General features: G+C 38.8%; 1 pseudogene; it reads left to right on the top strand.

The window, feature by feature from the left end:
- Positions 1–1,100: 1,100 nt before the first annotated feature.
- Positions 1,101–5,898, top strand: LOC136122764 (glycine dehydrogenase (decarboxylating), mitochondrial-like; annotated as a pseudogene).
- Positions 5,899–14,420: the final 8,522 nt, after the last annotated feature.

Below are 14,420 nucleotides of genomic sequence, written 5' to 3'. Positions count from 1 at the left end.
TCCTTGGGTGACTTAATCAATATAAAAGCCAAGGACTGACCCTGAACTTTTCTTCTCATCACTTTTGCCCTCGATTCCCCAAGTGACAGCTAATTTAAATGGAGACATTTCAGTATCTGGATTCTAGAGTCAAGTAGGTAGGAATAGAGTGGAGTCAAGGTATTGACTTTGAATGGGCAGTTTTCTAATAACTTAGGAGCCCAAAAGTGAAGCGGGTTGTCTAAAGATGTCCACTTACAGGAATGGTTGAAAGAGTTGCTGGTTGTACATATGCTAAGTTTGGGGTCTTGGTAGTTCCAAACTCAGACAGCGGTTAGGATTATTTTACTTCTTTGAATCAAATCTTCATGTGCTGTCTGGTAATGTACCCACTACAGCTGGATGACCTGTAAGGAACTGTTCCAGGGCAGAAGTCCTCACACTTAAAGTGCCTAAGAATCACTTAGAAGGCACATTTTTCTCTGTGTATTTTAAATTTATTTCTCTTGATTATAAAATTAACACATAAATCTGCTTTGGAGAGAGGCAAAAAGTATAAAGGAACAGAGAAATAATACTTTATCTATATGAAATTAACCAGGCATAGCTATTATTTTGTCACATTTTCTTTCAACAGTATCATCAGTATCCTGCTAAAACCAACACAAATGGGATTATATAAACATTTTATATATTATGAAATTTCTAGCAAATATAAATAACTATTCTGCTTATTAATTTTTTACCCTTTATATTATCATTTTCACATTCTCTTTATTCTTTTACCCTTTTAGAGTAGTGTTTTTAACCTTGACTGAAATTAGAATCAACAGGGCAGTTTTACTGAAAATACTGATGCCCATGCCTAAGGCCCAGGTCAGATACAACACGATCTGGAAAAACTATGGGCATTAAAAAAAAAGTCCTGGGAGTAACAACCTTGTGCGCACCTCTGGGCTCAGCGTGGCACAGATTCATTGCCTCTGAACATCCATCTGTCCATTTGGTCATCCAGCGGGAAAGGGCTCCAGCCACCCTAGGGCAGCCGCCACCCAGGGGGCCGCGACCAGGAGAGCTGAAAGCGCAGCTGACTCTCGTGGGCCCGGGCAAGGGACACCCCCATGCAGATGTGCGCCGGGGCCTGTGGATTGCGTCTGGGTTGCGGAGTCCGAGGCTACCACCGCCTGGCTGGGGGCGCGGGGCCCCGGGTGGCCTCCGCGGGGCCACTACAGCAGTAGCGGCGGGGATAGCGGGGCGGCTGTGCTTGCGTCTCCTGCAGCGCCTCCTGCCCAGACGCGACGACTTTGCTCGGAGGCATATCAACCTCGGGGACAAAGACCGGAGGAGATGTTATTGGCCCTGGGGCCAGCGAGAGTAGATGAACTGAGCGAAAAGAACATCCCTGCCAGCATCCGCTTGAAAAGACCCTTGAAAATGGATGACCCTGTCTGTGAAAATGATATCCTTATAACTCTGCATGCCATTTCCAGCAAGAACCAGATCTGGAGATTGTATATTAGCATGGGCTATTATAACTGCTCAGTGCTACAGACAATTTTGTCTAACTTAACTGGAGAACTCAAGGTGGATCACCCAGTATACTCAGTACCAGCCAGAGGTGTCTCAGAGGAGAGAGGACAGTTTACTCAACTACCAGACCATGGTGTGTGACATCACAGGTATGGGCATGGTTAACGCATCCTGCTGGATGAGGCCACCACGGGTGCAGAGGCAATGCAGCTCTGCCACAGACACAACAAGAGGAGGAAGATTTTTGTTGACCCCCGTTGCCATCCACAGACAATAGCTGTCATCCAGACTCAAGCCAAGTATGCTGGAGTCCTCACTGAACTGAAGTTACCCCATGAAACGGACTTCAGCGGAAAAGATTTCAGTGGAGTGCTGTTCTAGTACCTGGACACTGAGGGGAAAGTGGAAGGCTTCACAGAACTTGTGGAGTTCCCATCAGGCCGGGAGCTTGGCCTGCTGCACTGCTGATCTTTTAGCTCTGTGTAGCCTGAGGCTTCCTGGAGAACTGGGGGTAGAATTGCCCTGGGCAGCTCACAGAGATTAGAGTGCCACTAGGCTATAGCAGACCACATGCCTTTTTAGCTGTCAGAGAAAGCTTGGTGAGGAGGATACCTGGAAGAATGGTGGGAGTAACAAGAGATGCCAGTGGAAAAGAAGTGTATCCTCTTGCTCTTCAAACCAGGGAGCAACACATCCAGAAAGACAAGGCTATCAGCAACATCTGTACAGTTCAGGCTCTCTTGGCGAATATGGCTACAATGTGCGCCATCTACCATGGGTCCCATGGGCTGGAACATATTGCTAGGAGGGTACATAATGCCACTTTGATTTTGTCTGAACGTCTCAAGTGAGCAGGGCACCAACTCCAGCACGACTTGTTCTTTGACACTTTGAAGATTCAGCGTGGCTGCTCAGTGAATGAGGTTTTGGGCCGCTCAGTGGCAAATAAATATTCAGCTCATTGAGGATGGCACATTTGGTATTTCTCTTAATGAAAGTCAGTGAAAAAGGTCTGCACGACTTGTTGTGGATCTTTGGCTGTGAGTCGTCGGCAGAGCTGGTTGCTGAAAGCATGGGTGAGAAGCAGAGAGTTATCCTAGGGTCTGCTTTCAAGAGAATTAGTCCATTCCTCACACATCAAGTGTTCAACAGTTATCACTCAGAAACAAATATTGTCTGATATATGACGAGACTGGAAAACAAAGACCTTTCCCTTGTTCATGGCATGATTCCCCTGGGGTCCCGTACCATGAAACTCAGCAATTCATCAGAACTTGTGCCTATCACATGGAAAGAATTTGCAAACATCCACCCCTTTGTGCCTCTGGATCAAGATCCAAGGGACCAGCAGCTTTTCTGAGAACTTGAGAAGGATTTGTGTGAACTCATGGGCTGTGACCGAATCTCTTTCCAGCCTAACAGAGGAGCCCAGGGGGAATATGCCGGGCTGGTCACTATCTGAGCCTACTTAGACGGGAAAGGAGAGAGACACATTCCAAAATCCGCACATGGGACAAATTCTGCAAGTGCTCACATGGCAGGCATGAAGATTCAGTCTGTGGAGGTAAATAAATACGGAAGTATCGATGCAGCTCATTTCAAGGCTATGGTGGATAAACACAAGGAGAACCTGGCAGCAATCATGATTACATACCCATCCACCAGTGGAGTGTTTGAAGAGACCGTCAGAGACGTGTGTGAACTGATCCACCAACACGGAGGACAGATCTACCTGGACAGGGCAAATATGACCATTCATGTGGAATCTGTTGTCCTGGAGACTTTGGGTCTGATATCTCACACGTAAATCTTCCCCAGACTTTCTGCATTCCCCCTGAAGGAGGCAGCCCTGGCATGGGGCCCATCGGAGTGAAGAAGCATTTTCTCCCTTTTCTGCCTAATCATCCCATCGTTGCAGCAAAGCCAAGTGAAGATGCCCAGCTTTTGGGTACTGTCAGTGCAGCCCCGTGGGGCTCCAGTTCCATCTTGCCCATTTCATGGGCTTATATTAAGATGATGGGAGGCAAGGGCCTTAAACAGGCCACAGAAATTGCTATAATAAATGCCAACTACATAGCCAAGCGATTAGAAAAACACTACAGAGTCCTTTTCCAGTGTGCAAGAGGCTACGTGGCCCATGAATTTATTTTGGATATAAGACCCTTCAAAAAGTCTGCAAATATGGAGGCCATGGATGTGGCCAAGAGGCTTTAGGATTATGGATCTCATGCACCTACCATGTCCTGGCGAGTGGAAGGCACTCTCATGATTGAGGCCACTGAGTCAGAAGACAAGGCAGAGTTGGATAGATTCTGTGACGCCAGGATCAGCATTCGGCAGGAAATCGCTGACATCAAGGAAGGCTGCATCAACCCCAGGGTCAATCCACTGAGGAGGTCTCCACACTCCTTGTCCTGTTTCATGTCCTCCCACTGGGATCAACCATATTCCAGAGAGGTGGCAGCATTCCCACCCACCTTGATGAAACCAGAGAACAAATGCTGACCAATCATCACTTGGATTGATGACGTCTGTGGAAATCAGCACATGGTTTGTACCTGTCCACCCATGGTTGTTTATGAATTCCCATTTTCTTTTTTTTTTTTTTAATAAACAACAGAAATTTATTTCTCACAGTTCTGAAGCCTGGAAGTCCAAGATCAGGGTGCTGACATGGTGATGTGAGAGCCTTCTTCCAGGTTGCAGACTTCTAATTGTACCCTCACATGGCCAAGAGGGGAGGGATCTCTCTGTAACCTCTTTTGTAAGGGCACTAATCCCATTTATGAGGGTTTCACCCTCGTGACCTTGTCACCTCCCAAGGGCTCCATCTCCTAATACAATCACCTTAGGGTTTCAACTTATGGATTTTGGGGGGCACAAACATTCAGACCATAGCAGTGACCAAATGAAATAAAGCTAGAAAGGATTTAAAGTGATTACCTCTAGGGAGTTCAGTGAAAATCATGTATGTTTTTCTAGTGGGATAGGAGAGAGGATACATGTACTTTTCATTTGTAGTTCATTTCATCTTGTAGTTTGATTTTTTTTTAACCATGTACATGTTGTTCTACTTTGATAGTTTAGATTAAGTAGTTGGGAAAAAAAACACTTTAGTGTAACTGCCTCCTCCCATTACAAACCCTGAGACCCACAATTCCTAACTGCAAACCTTTTTTTTCCCTCCTTAAAGGAAGATTTAAGTTCTTCAGTAAGAGGCTAAGAACTAACACCTTAATAAATGAGTTACAAGGTATTAGGTGAAACCAAATGAAATTTTGACCAATGAAGATAGCAGTTTCATATCATTCAAATTAATATATGCTTTTTTCACTGAAAAAGTGCAAGTGAAGCCAGAACTGTAATTATAGCCTGTTATGCACCATACATTTAGTTTTTTATATTGATTTTCTACTTAATTAAAAAAAAATTTTAAACCCCACAGAGCTCTGTCATAAACACAAAACTATTTTCAATTATAGAAAGGGCTAAGCCATCAGTCTCCAGAGAATTCTGGTTTACTTATTTTTAAAATTAATTTTTATTGGAGTATGATTGCTTTGTTTACTTTTGTTTGATATGTCTCTTACAAAGCAACCTGCTAATTTAACTCAAAGTTGAAACTAAGAAGATGTCACATGAAGCCATCTATTAAATATTCAGGCCCCTTGTACATGTAATATGCTGAAATAATACACCCTGCAATTTTTCTATTTATTTCTTTCATGAAGAACTCTAACCGGAGAGGGGCCAGGAAGAATTTCCTTGTACAAGGGCAAAGTAGACTTAAGAACAATGTCTTATACTTAATCATTGTTTTTCAGCAAACCTTGAAAGTATCTGAATCTCAAAAGTTAGCCCTAGGCTTTTTTTTTTTTTTTTCTTAAATAAAACTCAATGCTCCTCTCAAATTTGAGGTATTTGATTCCTAATTGAGAATCCTTGAGAATTTTCATCCTATACCTGACAATTTATTCCTGATTGTTACTTTGAAGGACTAAAAGCTGTAGAGGATGTGTAGTTTCAAATTATAGTTCTTGATATTATAGTAGGATAAGCATGTTGCTCATAGACACCTAGATCTCTAGGGAAGGGACTCTCAATATCAGCTGATCTGTTCACAAATGAGGAAACTGAGGCCTAAAGAGACTGAGAAATTTAGTCTACACAGAAAGTTAATGACATACATAAAGTGACCAGAGAGTGTTCAGCTCCTGCTGAGACCTTTCTGTTACACTGTGCTGTTTCCTTAAGAAATTCACCATCAAAAATATCCAGGGTTTTTTTTTTTAAAGAAACTAGTTAAAAGTGGACTTTTGTAAACCTAGAAAATCATGATTCTCCAGATATGAGTTCCCATTTTCTGAACAGAAGAGGGCCTCTTCTTAATCTTCTCTCCTTAGGTTCAAGTGACTGATTTGATGTGCTTTGGAGTGTCATTTTCCACCACAGACTCAAGTTGGGCTTTTTTTTGTTTTTGCTTTGTTTTGTTTTTTTGCGGTACGCGGGCCTCTCTCACTGTTGTGGCCTCTCCCGTTGCGGAGTACAGGCTCCGGACGCGCAGGCTCAGCGGCCATGGCTCACAGGCCCAGCCGCTCCGCGGCATGTGGGATCTTCCCAGACCGTGGCACGAACCCGTGTCCCCTGCATCAGCAGGCAGACTCTCAACCACTGTGCCACCAGGGAAGCCCTCAGGTAGGGGTTTTTTATACTGTGTATATTTTTGTAATCTCTCTCAAGGTAAATGTAAATACAACTAGCACAGTGAGTGGCAGCTCATCGTTGGAAGATTGATTTGCGTTGGTGCCTCTGCTTTCACATGTAGCAGTTGATGTTCAAGTTGACTTGACTGGGACCATTTAGTTTTTGCATAGAAAATTTGGGGTGTGATAGTAACTTTAACTTCAATGTAGCAGGTTTGCAGACATTACAGAGGCTATACTGGAGATCTGATAGACATATTTTTATTCCAAATAAGTCTTTGTGGACTGTGCCATCTGTGGGAAATCCCAGGGCAAATGTTTACATTTTGTATACACTGAAGAAATCTTTTTCCTCCTACTAATTTGCCTAATCCATAATAGCATTTCTGAGTGTTTTCCTTTTTCCATGTGTATAGTTTTTAAAATCTGCAATTAATAATATTCTAAGAAAGCATTGCAATTTGAAAAAAAGTCTTCTTATTTTGAAACAATTTTAGTCTTATAGAAGAGTTACAAAAATAGCACAAGGAGTCCCTATTACCTTTTACCCAGCTTTGCCTAATGTAATGTCTTACATAATCATGGTACCATTATCAAAACTAAGAAACCAACATTGTATAAATACCACTTAAATGACAGACTTTGTTTGGACTTCACCAGTTTTTTCCACTAATAGGTCTTTTTCTGTTCCAAAATCTAATCCAGGATCCCACGTGGCATTTAGTAATGTCTTTCATTAGTCTTCTCCAATCTGTGACGCTTCCTCAGTCTTTCCTTAGCTTTCATGACTTTAGCTTGAAGAGCTCCGGTCAGGTTTTATGGAGAATGTTCCTCAATTTGGGGTTATCTGATAATATCTCAAGATTAGATGGCATGGACAAAAATAACACAGACGTAATGTACCCTTCACAGTGTATCAATATATTTTATTACTGGTTATATGAACATTGATAACTTGGTTAAGGTGGTGTCTGCCAGTTTTGTGCACTGTAAATTGCTATTCCTTCTCTATAGTTCATAAATATTTAGGGCAAGATACACTGAGACTATACAACTAGGTCATGTTTCTCCTTAAACTTTAAACTAATTTTAGTATTCCATGGGTCTTGCCTGTAGCAATTGTTACTGTGATATTCTAATGGTGATTTTCTATTTCTCTCTTTTTTCTATATTTATTAATGGGGATGCTTTTGTAAAGAAGAGATTCAATACTCCACGTCCCTTTTGTATTTATTTAATTATTTGTTTGTATCAGCATGGAATCATGAATATTTATTTTATTCTTTATGTTATAATCCAATAGTTATATTTTAACATCTTTATTGGAGTATAATTGCTTTACAATGGTGTGTTAGTTTCTGCTTTATAACAAAGTGAATCAGCTATACATATACATATATCCCCATACCTCCTCCCTCTTGCATCTCCCTCCCACCCTCCCTATCACACCCCTCTGGGTGGTCACAAAGCACCAGCTGATCTCCCTGTGCTATGTGGCTGCTTCCCACTAGCTATCTATTTTACATTTGGTAGTGTATATATGTCCATGTCACTCTCTCACTTCGCTCCAGCTTACCCTCCCCCCTCTCCGTGTCCTCAAGTCCATTCTCTACGTCTTTGTCTTTATTCCTGTCCTGGCACTAGGTTCTTCATAACAAATTTTTTTTTTAGATTCAATATATATGTGTTAGCATACAGTATTTGTTTTTCTCTTTCTGACTTACTTCACTCTGTATGACAGACTCTACGTCCATCCACCTCACTATAAATAACTCAATTTTGTTTCTTTTTATGGCTGAGTAATATTCCATTGTATATATGTGCCATGTCTTCTTTATCCATTCATTTGTCAATGGACGCTTAGGTTGCTTCCATATCCTGGCTATTGTAAATAGAGCTGCAAAGAACATTGTGGTACTTGACTCTTTTTGAATTGTGATTTTCTCAGGTTATATGACTAGTAGTGGGATTGCTGGGTCATATGGTATTTCTATTTTTAGATTTTAAGGAACCTCCATACTGTTCTCCATAGTGGCTGTATCAATTTACATTCCCACCAACAGTTCAAGAGGGTTCCCTTTTCTCCACACCCTCTCCAGCATTTATTGTTTGTAGACATTTTGATGATGGCCATTCTGACTGGTGTGAGGTGATTTTTTTTTGTTTTTTTGCAGTACGCGGGCCTCTCACTGTTGTGGCCTCTCCCGTTGCAGAGCACAGGCTCCAGACACACAGACTCAGCGGCCATGGCTCAAGGGCCTAGCTGCTCCATGGCATGTGGGATCTTCCCAGACCGGGGCATGAACCCGTGTCCCCTGCATTGGCAGGTGGACTCTCAACCACTGCGCCACCAGGGAAGTCCTGTGATTCTTCATTGTAGTTTTGATTTGCATTTCTCTAATGATTAGTGATGTTGAGCATCCTTTCATGTGTTTGTTGGTAATCTGTATATCTTCTTTGGAGAAATGTCCATTTAGGTCTTCTGCCCATTTTTGGATTGGGTTGTTTGCTTTTTTGATATTGAGCTGCATGAGCTCCTTGTATATTTTGGGGATTAATCCTTTGTCAGTAGTTTCATTTGCAAAAATTTTCTCCCATTCTGAGGGTTGTCTTTTTGTCTTGTCTATGGTTTCCTTTGCTGTGCAAAAGCTTTTAAATTACATTAGGTCCCATTTGTTTATTTTTGTTTTTATTTCCATTTCTCTAGGAGGTGGGTCAAAAAGGATCTTGCTGTGATTTATATCAAAGAGTGTTCTGCCAAGGATTTCCCTGGCAGGGAAATATAGTGTCTGGCCTTACATTTAGGTCTTTAATCCATTTTCAGTTTATTTTTGTGTATGGTGTTAGGGAGTGTTCTAATTTCATTCTTTTACATGTAGCTGTCCAGTTTTCCGAGCACCACTTATTGAAGAGGCTGTCTTTTCTCCTTTGTATATTCTTGCCTCCTTTATCAAAAATAAGGTGACCATATGTGTGTGGGTTTATCTCTGGGCTTTCTATTGTTTTCCATTGATCTATATTTCTGTTTTTGTGCAAGTACCATACTGTCTTGATTACTGTAGCTTAGTAGTATAGTCTGAAGTCCAGGAGCCTGATTCCTCCAGCTCCGTTTTTCTTCCTCAAGATTGCTTTGGCTCTTCAGGGTCTTTTGTGTTTCCATTCAAATTGTGAAATTTTTTGTTCTAGTTATGTGAAAAATGTCATTGGTGTTTTGATAGGAATTGTATTGAATCTATAGATTGCTTTGGGTAGTATAGGCATTTTCACAATGTTGATTCTTCCAATCCAAGAACATGCTATTACTCTCCATCTGTTTGTATCGTCTTTAATTTATTTCATCAGTGTCTTATAGTTTTCTGCATACAGGTCTTTTATCTCCTTAGGTAGGTTTATTCCTAGGCATTTTATTTTTTTTGTTGCAATGGTAAATGGGAGTTTTTCCTTAATTTCTCTTTCAGATTTTTCATCATTAGTGTATAGGGATGCAAGAGATTTCTGTGCATTAATTTTGTATCCTGCTACTTTACCCAATTCATTGATTAGCTCTAATAGCTTCCTGGTAGCATCTTTAGGATTCTTTATGTATAGTATCATGTCATCTGCAAACAGTGACAGCTTTACCTCTTCTTTTCCAATTTGGATTCCTTTTATATCTTTTTCTTCTCTGATTGCTGTGGCTAAAACTTTCAAAACTATGTTGAATAATAGTGGTGAGGGTGGGTAACCTTTTCTTGTTCCTGATATTAGTGTCTCAAATGCTCATGGAACATTCTCCAGGGTAGATCGTATCTTGGGTCACAAATAAAGACATGATACATTTAAGAAAATTGGAATCGTATCAAGTATCTTTTCCAATTACAATTCTATGAGACTAGATATCAATTACAGGAAAAAATCTGTAAGAAATACAAACACATGGAGGCTAAACAGTACACTACTTAATAACCAAGAGATCACTGAAGAAATCAAAGAGGAAATTAAAAAATACCTAGAGACAAATGACAATGAAAACACAACGACCCAAAACCTATGGGATGCAGCAAAAGCAGTTCTAAGTGGGAAGTTTATAACAATATAATCCTACCTTAAGAAACAAGAAACATCTCAACTAACAACCTAACCTTACACCAAAAGCAATTAGAGAGAGAAGAACAAAAAAACCCCATAGTTAGCAGAAGGAAAGAAATCATAATGATCAGATTAGAAATAAATGAAAAAGAAATGAAGGAACAATGGCAAAGATCAATAAAACTAAAAGCTGGTTCTTTGAGAAGATAAACAAAGTTTTCTTTTTTCTTTTGTCCTACCCAGTATGTGGGGAGTTTCTTGTCTTTTGAGAAGTCTGAAGTCTTCTACCAGCCTTCAGTAGGGGTTCTGTAGGAGTTGTTCCACATGTAGATGTATTTCTGATGTATCTGTGGGGAGCAAGGTGATTTCCACGTCTTACTCCTCTGCCATCTTGAAGGTCTACCCCCCAGTAGTTATTTATAGGGATGCTCAAATTGCTCCAGAGTTGATGATTGTCAGCTTTTAGGTTGGGTCCACCATACTTTTCAAATGGCTCCATCATTCATTCATTTATTCATCCATTTATACTTTCATTTATTCATGTATTTATTTAACCTGGCATTACATGATACTTCCAGCTTATACCCCAGCCCTGGAATGAAGCACTTCTCCAAGGAGCTCTGGTTCCTTTTATTGGAGAATGGTATTAAGAAACAAAGATGTGTGCTAGGTGTTATTGCTAATGGATGTCACTGCTTCAAGGCCCCTTCGGAGGACAGAGCTAGAAAAAATATATATATATTATATATATATATATAATATATATATATACACACACATATACATTTGATCTTAAAACATGTATATACATAGGTATATTTTTATATATTTCACATCTGTAACAATATGCGTATATAATGAAAGAACCAAAAAGCAAAACGTAAGTTCATACAGGTATCTCCAACTCCAACCAGCACCACAGGTTTTGTTTCAGCATTCTCCTTTTATTTCTGTCCTCTTGTTTCCCCTTTATTTTACCTTCTTTATCTTAGGGTAAGAAAATTGGCTCTCATTATGTCATATATTTATCTGTTCAACTTTAGCACAAATAAAAAGCAGTTTCAGAATTGATAATCAGTACTCCTGTTGGAAATAAATTTATCACCTAGATCACAGTGTTTGTGTAGAGCTCTCTTTATTCAGAACTTTTGCTCAGCTTTTTTAAAGAGTGTTTGTCTTCTTAATGTATTCTGGATAAAGATTCTTTATTAGATATGTGCTTTGTAAAAACTTTTTCATCTGTGTCTATCTTTTCATCCTCTTAACAGTCTTTACTGTATAATTGTTTTTAATTTTGAAAGTCCCACTTATTATTATTTCTATTATTATCATTGTTTTTCTGTTGTTATTTATGGATTAAGTTTTGGCATTGTATCTAAAAAAGAAAAAAATATGCTAAACCAAGTTCATGCAGATTTTTCTCCTATGTTTTATTCTAGAAGTTAGAAGGTTTATCGTCTTACATTTTACATTTATATTTATGATCCATTTTAAGTTAATATTCATAAAAGTTGTGAAGTATACATCAACATTGATTTTTAAAAAAATTTTGCTTATATAGAACACTTCCTAATACCATACAGAAAAATAAACTCAAAATGGATTAAAGACCTAAATGTAAGGCCAGACACTACAACACTCTTAGAGGAAAACATAGGGAGAACACTCTTTGATGTAAATCGTAGCAAAAGCTTTCTTGATCCACTTCCTAGAGTAATGAAATAAAAACAAAAATAAACAAATGGGATCTAATTAAACTTAAAAGCTTTGGCACAGCAAAGGAAACCATAAACAAAACAAAAAGACAACCTGCAGAATGAGAGAAAATATTGGCAAACTAAACAACTGGCAAAGGATTAATCTCCAAAATATACAAACAGCTCATGCAGTTTAATATCAAAACCCCCCGCAAATAACCCAATCAAAATATGGGTGGAAGATCTAAATAGACATTTCTCCAAAGAAGACATACAGATGGCCAAAAAGCACATGAAAACATGCTCAACATCACTAATTATTAGAGAAATGCAAATCAAAACTACAATGAGGTATTACCTCACACTGGTCAGAATGGCCATCATCAAAAAACTACAAACAATAAATGCTGGAAGGGTGTGGAGAAAAGGGAACCCTCTTGCACTGTTGGTAGGAATGTAAACTGATACAGCCACTATGGAGAACAGTATGGAGATTGCTCAAAAAACTAAAAATAGAACTACCATATGACCCAGCAATACCACTCCTGGGCATATACCTGGAGAAAACCATAATTCAAAAAGATACACGCGGGCTTCCCTGGTGGCGCAGTGGTTGAGAGTCTGCCTGCTGATGCAGGGGACGTGGGTTCGTGCCCCGGTCCGGGAGGATCACACATGCTGCGGAGCAGCTAGGCCTGTGAGCCATGGCCACTGAGCCTGCGCATCCGGAGCCTGTGCTCCGCAATGGGAGAGGCCACAACAGTGAGAGGCCCGCGTACCGAAAAAAAAAAAAAAAGTTACATGTACCCCAGTGTTCATTGCAGCACTATTTGCAATAGCCAGGACATGGAAGCAACCTAAATGTCCATCAACAGAGGAATGGATAAAGAAGATGTGGTACTATAAACAGTGGAATATTACTCAGCCATTAACAAAAATAAAATAATGCCATTTGCAGCAACATGGATGGAACTAGAGATTGTCATACTGAGTGAAGTAAGTCAGAGAAAGACAAATATCATACAATATCGTTTATATGTGGAATCTAAAAAAAATTGTACAGAGGAACTTATTTACAAATCAGAAGTAGAGTCATGGATGTAGAAGACAAACTTATGGTTACCAGAGGATAAGAGGGGGAGGGATAAATTGGGAGACTGGGACTGACATATACACACTACTATATATAAAGTAGATAACTAATAAGAACCTGCTATATAGCACAGGGAACTCTGCTGAATACTCTGTAATGGGCTATATGGGAAAAGAATCTAAAAAAAAAAAGAGAGTGGATATATGTGTGTGTGTGTGTGTGTATATATATATATATATATATATATATATATATATATATATATAAAACTAATTCACTTTGCTGTACACCTGAAACTAACACAACATTGTAAATCAACTATACTCCAATAAAAATTAAAAAGAAATTTTTTTTGCATATGGCTATATTCTTTTGAGTTCTGTCAGTTTTTACTTCATGCATTTTGAATCTCTGTTGTTAGATACCTTCACTTTTGGTATTATTATATCACCTTAGGGAATTGACCCTTTAGTCTTAAATTATGTCCCTGTTTAACTCCAACAATGTACTTTGTTCAAAAGTCTAATTTGTCTCTTCCTAATATAGCCACCCTAACTTTTTATTTTTGCTTAATATTAGCATGGGAGATCTTTCTCCATACCTTCACTTTGAACATATGTCTCTGTATTAACTTGATTTTCTTGTATACAGCACCTAGGTTGATGTTGTGTTTTGATTCAATCTGATAATCACTGAATTCTAACTGGAGTGTTTAGATGATTTCTACTTAATGTTATTATTAATATGATTGAATTAAAATCAACCCTCTTGTTAGTCAATGTGTTTCATCTATTCTTTATTTCTCTTTTCCTCTTTCTGTACCTTCTCTTGGATTAGTTGAGCACACTTTTTGTTCCATTTTATCTTTTCTATTGGCTTATGTATTGGCTTACTGTCCTAAGGGTTACTATATATATTTAATTAATCAGCATCTATCTTCAAATAATATTACCCTGCTTCATGTTTTATAAGTAATACATTTTCATTATCTCTCTCCCATTCTTTGTGCTATTGTGTTTATGCCTTTTATTTTTACATATGCTACAAACACAAAATAGATTGTTGCAATTTTTGCTTTCAACATTCATTTATATTTTAAAATAATTTAAAAAAATTGTATGTTACCTTCATTTACTAATTTTTAGTTTTCTTTATCTCTATGTAGATCCAAGCTTCTGTCCATATCCTATTTTTTCTGCCTCAATAAATTCCTTTTTCATATCTTATAGATTATGTCTTTTAGCCATACATTCCCAGAGTGTTTTTTTTTCTGAAGAATTTCTTCTTTATTCTTGTAAAATAATTTTGCTGAATGTAAAATTCTAGTTTGACTTTTATTTTTTCCTTCAG

Source organism: Phocoena phocoena, chromosome 4 (genome assembly GCF_963924675.1).
Source record: "Phocoena phocoena chromosome 4, mPhoPho1.1, whole genome shotgun sequence".
Taxonomy (NCBI): domain Eukaryota; kingdom Metazoa; phylum Chordata; class Mammalia; order Artiodactyla; family Phocoenidae; genus Phocoena; species Phocoena phocoena.
The sequence above is the reverse complement of the archived record's forward strand: the minus strand, read 5'-3'. Positions and strand labels throughout refer to the sequence as shown.